The sequence below is a fragment of the Ambystoma mexicanum genome, chromosome 12 (genome assembly GCF_040938575.1).
Source record: "Ambystoma mexicanum isolate Mex_15411 chromosome 12, UKY_AmexF1_1, whole genome shotgun sequence".
In the NCBI taxonomy this organism is placed as follows: domain Eukaryota; kingdom Metazoa; phylum Chordata; class Amphibia; order Caudata; family Ambystomatidae; genus Ambystoma; species Ambystoma mexicanum.
Genome location: NC_090936.1, coordinates 66716743 through 66730317, shown reverse-complemented (window position 1 = coordinate 66730317; position 13575 = coordinate 66716743).

Genomic DNA, 13575 nt, shown 5'->3' with positions numbered 1-13575 from the left:
CTTGTGCCTAAAAACTTCTGTACAGTATAGAAATATTTGACCATAGCAGATCAAGTGGCCATTGACTTCATTGTGCCACAGTGAATGCTTTGTTGTAATGTGTCTATCTTTCCTATCTCCATGGCGTTCTGTTCAGGATATTTGTTTGCATTTATGCGGTTATGAGTGCCCATAGTATGGGGTGTTGTGTGAGTGCGCTGCTTTCCCTATTTTTCCAACCTCTGAAGCCTGAAAAGTAGATCCACGCAGGCTTGGCATGTGGCCAACATTGCAGCAGACCTGCAGATGAACTGGTTTGCTGTTAAATCTCATTTACCAGTTTAATGGTACTTACTACAGAGTGTAATTTGCTTCTGACTTTGAGAACATTCAGACATGTAACTGTTCATTTTACTATAGCTCGTAAGATAGCTCAGTGGGTTGAGCCCTTGCTACTGTAATGTGTGTGTGTGTGAGCTGCACTTTGCAGGTTTGAATCCCAGCAAGGCCAACTCAGCCTTTCATCAATCTATGGTCGATAAATGAGTACCAATGCAGGCTGGGTGATATTGTATGTATGATATTGTATGTATATCTGTTCTATTTAAAGCACTTAAGTGCTATATAATAACACATCATTATCATTTTGCCTTGGATGTCTGCTTGCATTCACAGTCATTTGGTAATATGGGCCTATACACCCTGATATTAACGATACATATGGTGGTCCATTCTTGTATGAAATGTACATCACATTAGTGATACCGTAACCATATTTCTCGTAGTGTACTTAAGAACAATGCTATGTGGGGCCAATTCGTGTTTTGTGAAGGAGTAAAAGGTTGTGTTTCATTACTTCCCGTGATGTCACTTTGGGGTGGGGTCAAATGACATCACTTCCTGTGATGTCATCAGAGGTCAAGGTCGTGTGATGTCACTTCCGCTACCCCTGGCATTTTGGTGAAATAATGTCCCTGCCAGAGGCTAACGTTGTACTGCTGTTTTATGTTTTAGTTGTAGGGGAAAGTCTGCCTGATGTATTGCTCTAACCTCTGGAATCCTAGCTGATAATTTCTGATGTGAACTCGAACTCTATATTTCTTAGCTCAGTACTAGCTGCCAATAATGCATCTGTGCCTAGCCTTGTTCTAAAGCCCATTTCAGCTATAAATGTGCATTTCTATGTGGAAAGTGAATATATTCCATGTCATTAGATGAGAAGAGCTAGAGAACAGAAATGTGCTTTAGGGCTGACAAAATAGTACTACGAATTAAAGCCGTAGTGTCCTTTCCTCTTTTTGCCTGCTTCATCCACACCCTAGTTATGGCAAATGGTTGATTAACCGAGGAATCCAAAACCGGCTCTGCCCGAGCCTGTGCTGCAACTTCATCAGTGTTCCAGACCTCTTGTCAGTCTTTCTGGAAGACTGCCGAAGTATTTCATTCTCTATTGTCACAGTCACCAGACTGAGGCGTAAGTTGTTTTCATTGACCCTTGAATCCTCCTCTTGAACTTGATTGGCCGGTAATGTTTCAGGAGTAGGGGGAGTTACTTGAGCTTTTTTGCCACAATAAGAAATCGACTCCCACTTGATTACTTCAAGAATTTTCTGTTTGTATTCCGATGGTAACTTTACAAACAGGACTAGTAGAATAATTGTCTCCTATACCACTTACTGGGACTTGATTTACTGATAATGTTGCAGCGGAAGTGGGAGCAGTCTGATTTTTTGTGTTGCCATAATAAAATATAGACTCCTACTTAGTTGGTTCCTGAGATTTTCAGTTTGCATTCCAACAGTTACTTTATAAGCTGGATAAGTGAGATAATTTATCGAAGGGCATCAGGTTTGCCCTTGGGAGACTTGCGTCTGACACTGACCACTTCGCAACTCTGTACATTCAGAAATGAGTGTTTGCTGTTCTGAGTCCTTCAAGCTGACCACAAGCCTTTGTGAGTCTACAATTGACTCTTTACTAGAGAGAGACAAAGCCTTGCAAAAATTGTTTTTTTACTGAGTTCTTGTTTTATGGCCCTTGTGGTTCTTGGATTTAGACTCAAGATGGAATTCAGCTGGATTACTGCCCCCCATTGACCTTGTTTTTCTTCTCACACTTTTTCCACCCATTACATCTGATTTTTTATATTACATCCATCTCTACAGTCCCTTTGTCCACAACTACTGTTAGGCCCAATATCCCATCTCCATCGCCTTCAGAGTCATTTGGCACATGGGCCAATTTTCTGAATTCTTCTAATACTCATTCTGAGAGAGGTGTATCATCTAGAACCTGATTTAACCCCTCAGCATTTGGTGAACGCACAGTGACATTGTCTTTCATGTCGCGCTGCTTTGCAATGTCCCCTGGGTTGCCCCCCTCTTCCTGGAAACCCAGGCTGCATGTTTCCCTGCCCTATAAATCCTCCCCCCATGAGCAGCGGTCCATACTGTTGCTGTGGTGTCCCCTGGGCTTGTTAGTGCCACCCCTTCCAAAGTGTACTTTAATTTCTTTTGCACTAGCCTCACTTCCTCTTACTTTCTCTCCTTGTTTTTCTTCCTTAGTTTCTCCAGTAATAGCCTGCAATGGTGTGCAATCATATGCTGTATTTCTGGTTTTGCTTCCCTGAATATAGCGTAAGGGGTCTTCATCTGGCCGCACCTCGCGGGCCAATATCGCACAAATGTCTGATGTGCCTGGGTATTGTGTCCTTAAATCTTGCCATACGGCAGCTCAGCAGTTTGCAAACGGCGAACCATCATGTGTCGTGTCACAGACAGTCACTCCTGGGAACCCTGCCCTTTGCCATACGTCATCAGCAGCCTCTCCGATGATCGCCACTAGCAGTCCCTTTACGATCCCCACTGCTAATCTCTGTCTCACTGTCATTCTTTCCATTTCGTATTTCCATTTCCGTGCACCCGCGGTTAATGAAGGTAGCCTACACCTCACGTTCTCCTTGTCAATATCAATATGCTCCCATGGTATATATTGAGGTCTCCCCCCTCCATTTTCCAGTAGGAGCAGTTGGGTGAACCCTACTTCCCCACTCGCTCCTGAAGTCAGACTAATGTGTTTGTCTGCGTCTCTAATGTCAGTGTATATGTCTATTGGCTCTCCTCTGGGCAGTCGTGCACAGGTGTCAGGACCCCGTCCGTGATCCTAGTGTTAGAAAACCCTATAGCTGTATCCCCCTTTCTTTGTCCTGGGAGATCCCTAAGCCTGTCAACGTATGGGACGAGTTCATCGATGTTGCATAACTCGTCCGTCGACCGTGGCAATCGGTCATCCTTGTCTCTCTTAGATTCCCCTGTACTGGCCCCCCTTTCCCATGTCACACATTTGTCTGCACCTTTCCCCGTGGAATGGTGCTCGAGTTGTCCGCTTCCCTCGTCCCCACTGTCCCTTACTTCATCGTCGGAATCCAAACCCATATTACTGCAAAAGTCATCCATGAAACTCAGTATCCTAAAAGTGGTGTCAGCATTAGGCTTCATGGAAAAGTCGATGTCATGCAAGTCGTGCCTGCCTCCTACCCCGCAGCACGCCAGGCCTGTCCTGCATGATACAGTGGTAGTCCTTTCCTAAACGGTCGTGCTGTCCGGCTCCGCTCGTCTGCCCCATCCTTCTCTGTCATTTCCCGTGGCCATTGTCCATCATGTCTTTACGTCTCTGATCACACGCTCCTCCTCCTCCTTGTGCCTGCGCTCTCGTGCTATTCTCTCCACCTGCCACTTTCTTCATTCCTTATCTATTAACATACATTTTTCGTTCTCATCTGCTTCCCTCTGTTTCTCAATCTCTTCTTGCTCCTTTCTTCTCCTCTGTCGCTGCTCCTGCTTTTTCTCTTCCTCCTTATTCCTCTCCCTGTGCTCCCTCTCTAGTCTCTCTTCTCTTTCCCTAACCTTTCTGTCTGCTTCCTCCATTATTTCTGCCCAGTCCTTTGCTTCGCTGCTTCGCTGCTTCCCTTAAGGCCTTCGTTTCCTTTGGTTGCTCCCTCTGACTCTACGTTCATCTTACCCTCCAGTTTTTGGAGAATCTGCCCCCCCTGGACTTGTTGGTGGCTATGTCCTCTAGCCCATCCTTTGTTCCGTTCTGTGCCTCACTGCTTGCTCCCCTTTAGCCACCAGGCTTCCCCATTCCATTCTGTCCATCGTCCTTGGTATATAGTGTTGGTTTATATATCGGGTTTGAATAAACCCTCTGCTGCTTTTAGCTACCGTAGTGTGTACAACCCCTGCTCATCGTAAGTGTCCGCGTAGGCCTCGCTTGCAGGAGAGGTGGGAGGGAATTACACAGGTGCTGTAGGGGCATGTCACACCCGCACTTCCCTTGATACATTGCTCTTGCTCTTACCTTAAATTGAGGTTTTGATATTCTACTGTTATAGGAAAAACACAGTGCAATCACAATTCTTTTGATTTATTCTGAGCCTCTCTGGCTCCACATACACCTGTCAGGCGTGCTCCGTGCACCACCCGTTCACAATCTCTGCCTCCTTGGGCACACCCACACACCTTGCCCATGCGCCTTCCACGCACCACCGCTGGACAACCTTGTCTGTCAATCTCAAGCTTCCCAATACCGATTCCTCACAAGCCCGTATTCTCCCAGTCCTATGCACAAACCTATGTGTGATGTCACCAATTCACTAAACAAAGTAGTGCTAAGAAATCAATTACAGCATGCTCAGTGCTAGAACCCCATTGTCCAAAAATACACACAACTCCAACACAAAGCCCACAGCTGTCTTCCTGCCTCCTAGCGGAGTATACCAATATGTTCTTGTGTTCGATCTGTACCTGTAGCGTCGCCTTAGAAGTAACTGCATCTTTGAGACTTAACCAGTCGAATCACCTTCCACAATCTAGGTCAGCTCCCTTCGCTAAACTTTACGGAGATACCACCATCTATAACCCGAGCTAAAATGCCCAACCCACAGGAAATCAAATATTTACATAACTTCTGTCATCCATGCCCTAAAGTCAATAGTCTAGGTTATTCACCAGAACCTTTCACCTTGAAACCGAATGCGCCCTAACCACAGAAATTATGCCTACCTCCGCTCCTGTCCCTACTACACTTAATAATGCTAGACATTACTGGACAATACTCAACAATACCCAACAAAATACTCAATATCACCCTCGCACCCCCGTTACTCTCCCTTCACCTATATTGCCGTGTGGCTGGGTCAATACTGTGTTCTGCTGACGCTGTTCGGCTGCCGCATCCCCCAAAGCTGCTACTTCACCCTTGTGGTCTGCTGGACGCCTCACGGACTCAGAGCAGGATATTTCCCAGGCTGGCTTGTGACAGCCTTTCCACAGGGCACGCATTCCCCGTTTTCTCAGAATACACAAGGGATTACGCAGCCTTTTAGCTTGAGCGGCTGGAGAGTTGGCTTCATGCCAGACTAACGTAGCCCAGCCATCAACTCTGCTACCAACTTGTTGGGATAATTTTCCAGGCATACCAGAGGTTCTCTGGTGGTCCGTCCGACTGCCAAGGGCCCAACACGCGTCCCCAGATTAAGCGGAGGACTCATCCAACAGCATGTAAGAACTGCAGTTTATTACAAAAACCAACAGTGATCATACAAGACAATCAAGATTCTCTAGTACATCGCAGTATTCTATGGTGTGCAACCTGATTTTGTGGACAAATTATGTCATCCCTGGGCCCTTCCCCAAAAAACCTATCACCACAAATGATTGGGCACTGAGAGTAGTATCACCTAGGTTGGGTACCTATAGAGGTTATTCTACTGGTCCTTGCATGTCAGGTGGCTGGCCTGTCCTGTCCCCAAGTAACTATCTATTTCATTGTTGCAGACTAGTGGGCTTACCATTCGTTCTTGTCCTGTGCCATCCACCCCTGATTTTCTATCTCGCGATAGGCTAGAGCTGATCTTCCCAGGCCTGGGACTCGATTCAGTTCTGAGCTCTCTTTGCACCCCTTCAAGGTGGTGTGAAACATCTATATATCTGTATTGTATCTAGTAGTGTAGCACCTTTGCCTATGAGAGTGGGTACCCATGTTGCAACACTTGTTTTCGGAACACATCTGGTTCGCTGGGATCGGCTCTCCTTTCCCTCCATCTGTGAATGCCCATTGTCTGGCTCAGTTGCATCACATGCTTGTAGACCACAAAATCGAGCTTTTGAGCCTGCATTTATGAGGATGTATTAAATTTGTATGCAGCTGGTCCCTTGTTGTCTAGAGTTTGGAATGCAACCATTTATCTCTGACCTTGGCTGTGAGCCTGCTTTGCGCTCCGTGCAGCCTGAATCAGCTCCTCTCGTCTCATGCTCTGTGGCGTGAGGCCGTCTGTAATTTTCCTTAGACTTATAATTTGATTTCTACATGCTCTTGTTATACTACGTAACCTATAAGTTATTCACACATGGTCCTGCCAAGCACCATATATACACATGTAGTTAAATAGGGTTATTTGCCATAAGCATCTGCAAGCTTGCTCTGGATCTCTTGTAGCCTTGCGTTTCTGCATTACTGTGTTTGGCTAATGAGAAAAATTATAAAAGCTTTGCTAGTATGTATATGTATCCGTCCTCCAGCTATAGAACTGTGTATGCATGTTCTTCGTGTATGTGAATGTGTGTTTGTGTAATGCGGTGCAGGGCTATGAGTGCGCTTCATGATGAACATTGCTATGTCCTGGTGTCACTAATGAAGTCAGCATAATGGCTTTTTGGTGCTTAATCGAGACAGTCCATTAGAGTATTTTCATCTACAATCTCTGTTGTCTCCCCTATCCCTGAAAGGATATGTAATGGATTGGGTCTATAAGGTTGATTAAGGGCATACCTTTCTGTGTACGTGTCAGCAAACAGTGCACTTGGGATTTGTCTGAAATATGATGGGTGACTTTGAGCGTTCCTGGCTCTACATCCTGTCATGGTGTTGGGGGTGAGGAGGGGCATTCTTGGGACCCTCTCTTCAGTTTATCGATCGTTCCTGCTTCTTAATTGAGAACACACAACCACTCCGTTATTTAGCAACAGTTTAACAATTTCCACAATGGAGTTTCAATGACTTTAGCTCTCAAGTGAGTATCATATATTTTATAATATAGGCAAGTGCTAGATTTCCATTGTGAAATAAGACTTCAGATAAACAAACAGCTTTTCCTCGCATTAGACCATACACGAGTCACTTAGGTGCTGGCTACAGTTACCATCAAGGTTTGCGCAATGTGTTTGAATGCCGTGCTTCACTCACCGGTTTCAGGGAAACTGCTTTTGCTGGTTGTACTGTTTCCCTACACCCTTCTCCAGCATAGGTGTCCCTGGTCCAGCCACTTCCATTGGGGGTTACTTTTCTTCCCGATTCCCGCGGCTTGCCTTCTTCTTCTGACCTTGGTCTACTACATGTTCACAGCTCTGCAATCATGGCAATATGGCTCACATGAAGAGAGCATAGCCTCCAGCACGTCTTCCTCTGCACATCTTTACTGATTACTGCATTGGACTCTTCGCCAGAGCCCCTACTAAACAGATTCAACGCTTACAAAAAGCCCAAAGACTGGTCGTTGGTGTTGCTAAGAATACGCCAATCTCAGGTCTTCGTCGGTCACTGCATTGGCTAGCGGTGGAAGATTGCATAATATTTAAATTTGGGTCTCTGGTGTATATATGTATTAATGGGTTGGCATCGATCTATTTAATAAACAAATTGAAGCAACATCGCCCAACCGGGCCTTAAGATCGGAAGATCAATGTTTACTTATCGTTCCTAGGTCCAACTGTGTCTCACGAGGAGATTACAGCTTTTCAGTTGCTGGACCAAGATTATGGAACAGCCTCACACTTAACTTAAGAAGAGCAGATTCCTTATCAACCTTTAGAGAAGGTTTAAAAATGTACCTGTTTAAGTAGGTATGGCTATCCCACAGCTCGCCATGTTTTTACTGGCATCTACATTTTCTCATGTTACTGATTTTTGTGTTCAGTTTATGGTTCTAACTGCCCCAGGATACGATTCAGTACGTTGTGTGTGCAATATAAATATCTCAAATGAAATCGGCCTCTGCCATTCAGGTTTTGGGAGAACAGGGCTCTCTCAGATCTTGCAGGAGAAATCAGCTGTCTCCATGTTACAGCGTCCCTTCTATGCTCCCACTTGCTCGTGATTTTCCAGCCTTGTGCCTCTCCTCTGCTTCTACTACTACTTCCAGCCTTCCAGCCCCCGTTCCAGCTCCTTCTGCTCTTGCTTTCCTGTGGGGGGCATTTTTGCCTCACAGGTTGTGTAATAGGCTTCAGCTGTGGGCTATTAGCCTCAATTGGGTGATTACTGCAATGGCTACTAGGTTTAATTGCCTGACTGCTACATCTGCATACCTCTTAAGCTCTTTTCCTCGTCTCAGTCCCTCTAGGATTCTGGGACTTGTAGTTTGTTCTAACATTTTGAAGGTTTTTCTACTTCAAAATTATTTTTAAAGGTAGGTTTAATTCTCTTAATGCTTTTAGTAGAGAGGCTTCAAAATGTTGGTTTTACAGAGGAAGAAAAGACAACAGTTCCACAATCCTTTGCATTTTACCCTTGGGATTGAGGAGTCTATTTAGTTGTAGATACCAAAAAGGGTCTTTCTTTTGGTATGATTTGCTCAGATGTTACAACCATAGGGTTCACAACCTTAGATCTAAGATGAGGTTGAGAGACATTAAAATGACAATAGGCCATAACTCTTTAGGTCTATTTTGGCACAGTGATAAGAATCTTCCGGTCAGAGGAAAAATATTGTGTCTCATCCAATGGAATATCCTCATCACCCTGGGCCCTGTCTCTTCCTAGATGATCCCACCACAGTACACCACCCTCTGGGTTGGGATCAGGAAGCGTATGCCTTCCCCTGGCCACCTGTGAGAAGACTTTAGGCAGGTGTTCAGTGAGGGATCCATAGGATTCTTCACAGCCTTTAGAATAATATTTAGTACTTTCCAGTTGGCTGTCGAAGTGAGCTTTTATGATATCATAGCCAGTTTTTATTTTTACAATGGAGTGCGCTTATGCAAGATTTCTTTATACTGGGCACCAAAAGATTATTTTTATTAATATACCAACACCTTTTTTGTAGTAACTTCTGTTTGACATGAATATTGCTATCATAAGGAGCCCGTGTCCGTGCATGTATCGGCAAGCGCGCAGTTTACTCCGTCACATATCCCAATCATTGTTTTCTAGCAGAACCTTTGGAGAAATAGCAGCATTGGCAAGAAAGATATTAACCTTCAATACATTATTCTGTGACCCTAAAATACGGTTTCCTTGTACATTACAGGTGACTTTACTAGATTTTCCACCAGCAGCATGGTTTTTATGATACCCAACGATCACCTTTAATAGACATGGCTACTAGGTTCCATAAATGTAATACTATATTCCTTTACTAGTACCATTCAATCATAAGTTACAAAAATACAATCCAAGTTTGAAGTTGAGCTCCCATTACGCCATGTCACAACATCATATAGGGAATCCTCTTCACTTGGAATTAATGGTAAAAGACGAAAGTCAAACATCATATTTGTCTATATTTTGCCTTTAGCTATCAACCTCTGTTGTTACTTCTGTCTAGAATGAATAGTACTTATACCTGAAGCTTGATTCTTCAAAGCGTTCCTCATCCCCAGGGCAGAAAAAATGTACATTTAAGTCCCCTGCAAAGAGAATGGAGCCATTTGGGCATTAACTTACTAATCTTGTATTATATTTAAAAACATTTCAAATAGAGAGGAAGTATAAACACATCATATATAGTGATCAATAGCGTTTTAGAATATACCTGTGATAAACAATCTACTACTGCCCATAAAATGTAAGGATCCAAGTTTCCACTCAACGGATATTTTCTAAGATTTGAATCTACTTTTGTTCCTATGCAAAGTCGCCCTTTTGGGCGGCCAATATCCCCACTTCGAGCCTTCTGAGCTATTAATTTAAAACTATCAATGATCAGGTCTTGTTTGTTCCATGGCTCTTGAAGGAAGAAGATAGACGAAGATATAGGTAAATTAGTCCCCTCTTGATGTTTTAAGAAGGAATTGTCTGGGCACTCTCCAAATTATCTATATCCATACAACCCATGTAGCTTCCTATGTAGACCTCCCAAATTTTTTGGCACCCTGTTAATAGGTGCCTCGAGGTCTCTATTTCCATATTACAGACCCTATATCGTCTCTCATGAAGGGGAATATGAGTCCATGCGCCCAGGCGAACCATGGTGGGCAGCTATTCTAAGGTGATATGTAGCATGAATCTTCTAGCATAACACATTTTAACAATATAAGTGCAGGGCATATTCATTCTAAAACTCTGCTTAACGTAATTTACCAGGGAGATTTTCGGACTTAATCTCATCATATTATTGTTTCCATCACATATCAAGCCCTTCTGTTTAAGCTCCATTATGTCGACTCCTATATTTATGGGATAACTTATTGCAAAATCAATGTCTATAAAAGAACATGATGGTTTCCTGCACCCAAATTCTAAAAGCGTTGTGTGGGGCTTTATTGTCCAATAATTTACAAAAGTATGAATTTAAGGATGCTGTTTCTTTGTTTGTGAATAATTCAAGGCCATGAAGGGCACAGGAGGTAATATTAGATCTGTACACCTTTAGCAAACCCTCTCTAGAATATCCGCAACGATTAGAGACACATTTATTTATGGGGTTAAATCGCTTCTGAACTTTCCCATAATTGATGAAGCAAGTATATCCATGGTTAGTGAATCGGTGATAGGAACACCTAGATAATTATGTTTCTTAATGACCTCTATAGGTTAATTCTTAAGCTAGGACTCAGAGCCATGACCTGTGTCTTTCTGCGGTTAATAGTAAGACAATTGTTATCCACATGCTGGCTTAATGCAATGAGACTGCATTGGAGCCCAACCTTAGTGCCACCACATATTACAATGTCATCTGCATATGACAGCCACACTATAGGTTGGCATCCCACGCATGGCAAACGTTTTCACATTCAGTCAGTGTTTCTGCCAGGTTTGCCATATATAGGTTGAATTAAACTGGTGCCATAGTCCATCCCTGTTTTAACCCATGGCTTGTGTTCATCGGAGGACTGAGCTTACTTTCTTTATTCAGCCATATCTGTACAGAAATAACTGTGTAGAGAGATATAACACAACCTAAGACCATCGCGTGAAGACCCCCGCCCTTCAATTTCACCAACAAAATGTCCCTATTCACAGCATCAAAAGCACAACTGTAATCTACAAAACCTATACACAGAGGTGCTCCCTTAGTAAATAATGAGTTGCAGATCAGATGCATTTGTGTCAATGGGTTTGCTAGGCTAACTACACCCTGTAGTGCTTTTGGAATGCTTTCTGCTGGAACTCTTTGCCATTTATTCTTACTTAATGCAACTGTCATGCATCATGTCCACACGCCCGATAAATTCCCCGCAGCACATCCTGCAACATGTCCAATCCCAACATCACAGGTAGGACGGGGGCCGCAAAAGCAGCTTGGGGTCCATACCTTATATCACAGCAGAAGTCACATTTCGGTCCCGGTTGTATCCATTTCTGCATTGGCAATTGCCGTGGCGCATTGGGTTAGGCAGAGTTAGGTGTTCACGTTTGCTTCCGGATCACGTGACAAGGAGTTCCCGATCACGTGCTTCTACTTTGGGTCACGTGACTGTGAAATAAAAGATATAAAAGCAGAGTTCCCGCGAACACACATCGCTTCACAGCTGTTCTTTGCGACTCTGTTTGGTGTTTTGCTCTACTATCTTGATTCCTGGATTACTCGAACTCGGACCTCGAACTATGGACTTCGGACTTCTTTTGGCTTACCCTTCGGATTTGAATTTTTCTTTTTTGTGGATTACTGGCTGTTTTTTACCTCAGGACTTTCATACCGGACTTCTTTTGGTTCTTCCCTGGATTGCTTCACCTCAATCACGAACTTACGAATATCCACGTATTCCAGGTCAACAACTGCAGGTGGGCTCAGCAACTGGTGGCTACTCCGAACATCATCCAAAGTCACCATTACCATTTCCATCATCTGAAGGTGCTGCTCACTCGCCCCCACATAGCTACATCTCAGGCCCCTGTGTGGTTAGCAGCGACCTTACTACTACACTTTGGTTAGCTTCTTCCTGGACGTTGCTAGTACATTCTGCATACTGTCACTGTGATTGTTTGTACTAATAAATGTTTGCCTTACAGCGGCCTTGGGGTTTCCAGTGCTATGTGGTTCCAGCGTTCCTGCATCTCCCACCTGTGGCCTCAAGGATCGCATAGAAAGTCATTTTATCTCTCCCTGTGTGATACTTGGGGACGGAGGCCCCTCTAATCTTCACGACAATCAAGTCTCGACAGACTGTGAAACCATTTGTCGTTTAGGTTATGGGGGCCTCATCTGAAGACACCGTGGCCGCTTTGGTTCAAGCAATCGCAGTTTTACGGGCTGATATGGCAGCTGCCACCACCGCCATTTCCCAGCGTGTTTAGTCCATACAAAGTGTCCAACATCCCCTCCCTGCAGATCCAGAATTTGGAGATGCAGCGCTAAAGCCCCCAGCACCACAACCCCCAGCACCCAGAGTACCACCACCCGTTCCCCTGGTGGTTCCCACTCCCTTTCCATTAGCAGCTCCTGAGAGATTCCATGGTGACCCTAGGAAGTTCTGCACTTTCCTCAATCAATGTAAATTACATTCCTTATGCAGACCATTGGCCTTCCCAGATTCCACCACTAAAGCAGCATTTACTCTGTCTCATTTGGCAGGTACTGCAGCTTCCTGGGCCAACCCTCTGTTAGAAAAAGACAGCCCTACCTTGTACAACTTTGATTTACTAGTGGCAGAAATGACCCGGGTTTTTGATACTAGACATAGGGCTCAATCACGTGATCTAGAATTGTTGGATTTAAGTCAAGGAAAAGGTACACTCATAGAGTATATCACTCGTTTCAACCAATTATCAGTTGAAACTTCATGGCCGGAAAGCAAGAAAGCAGTGGTGTTTTATATAGGACTGAGCAACTCTATGAAAGACGCTCTTTCATTCGTTCCTTCTTTACCAACACAATACCCCGATCTGGTGGACTTGGCCCTGCAGGTGGACGCCCGACGTACTGAACGAAGGGCAGAAGCTGGGTTTTCTAGTACACATCCCACCACTTCATCTTCTGAGAGTTCCAGGGAACCCATGCAGATTGGGGGAATCAGTAGTCCTATCTCTCTCACCGAAAGGGAACGTAGAAGGACAGACAACGCCTGTTTCTATTGTGGCCTGACCGGACATTTCATTAAAGAATGTCCTCGTCGCCCAAAGTTGAAGAACCAGGTTTTTCGGACAGCTCGATCTTAGATCCGGGGACTAGATCGAGCACGCCTTGTTTTTCCTCGGAGTCAGTGCCCACTTTTGGCTGCATAAGACCCGTTATCGTGCAAGCCATTCTGAAACCAACTCCGGATATCACGCACTCAGTTGCCATTGTCATCGATTCTGGGGCCACTGGGAACTACATCGACATCACATTGGCCTTGTCCTTGAACCTCCCATTGGTGAATAAACCACGTCCGGAACCAGTGC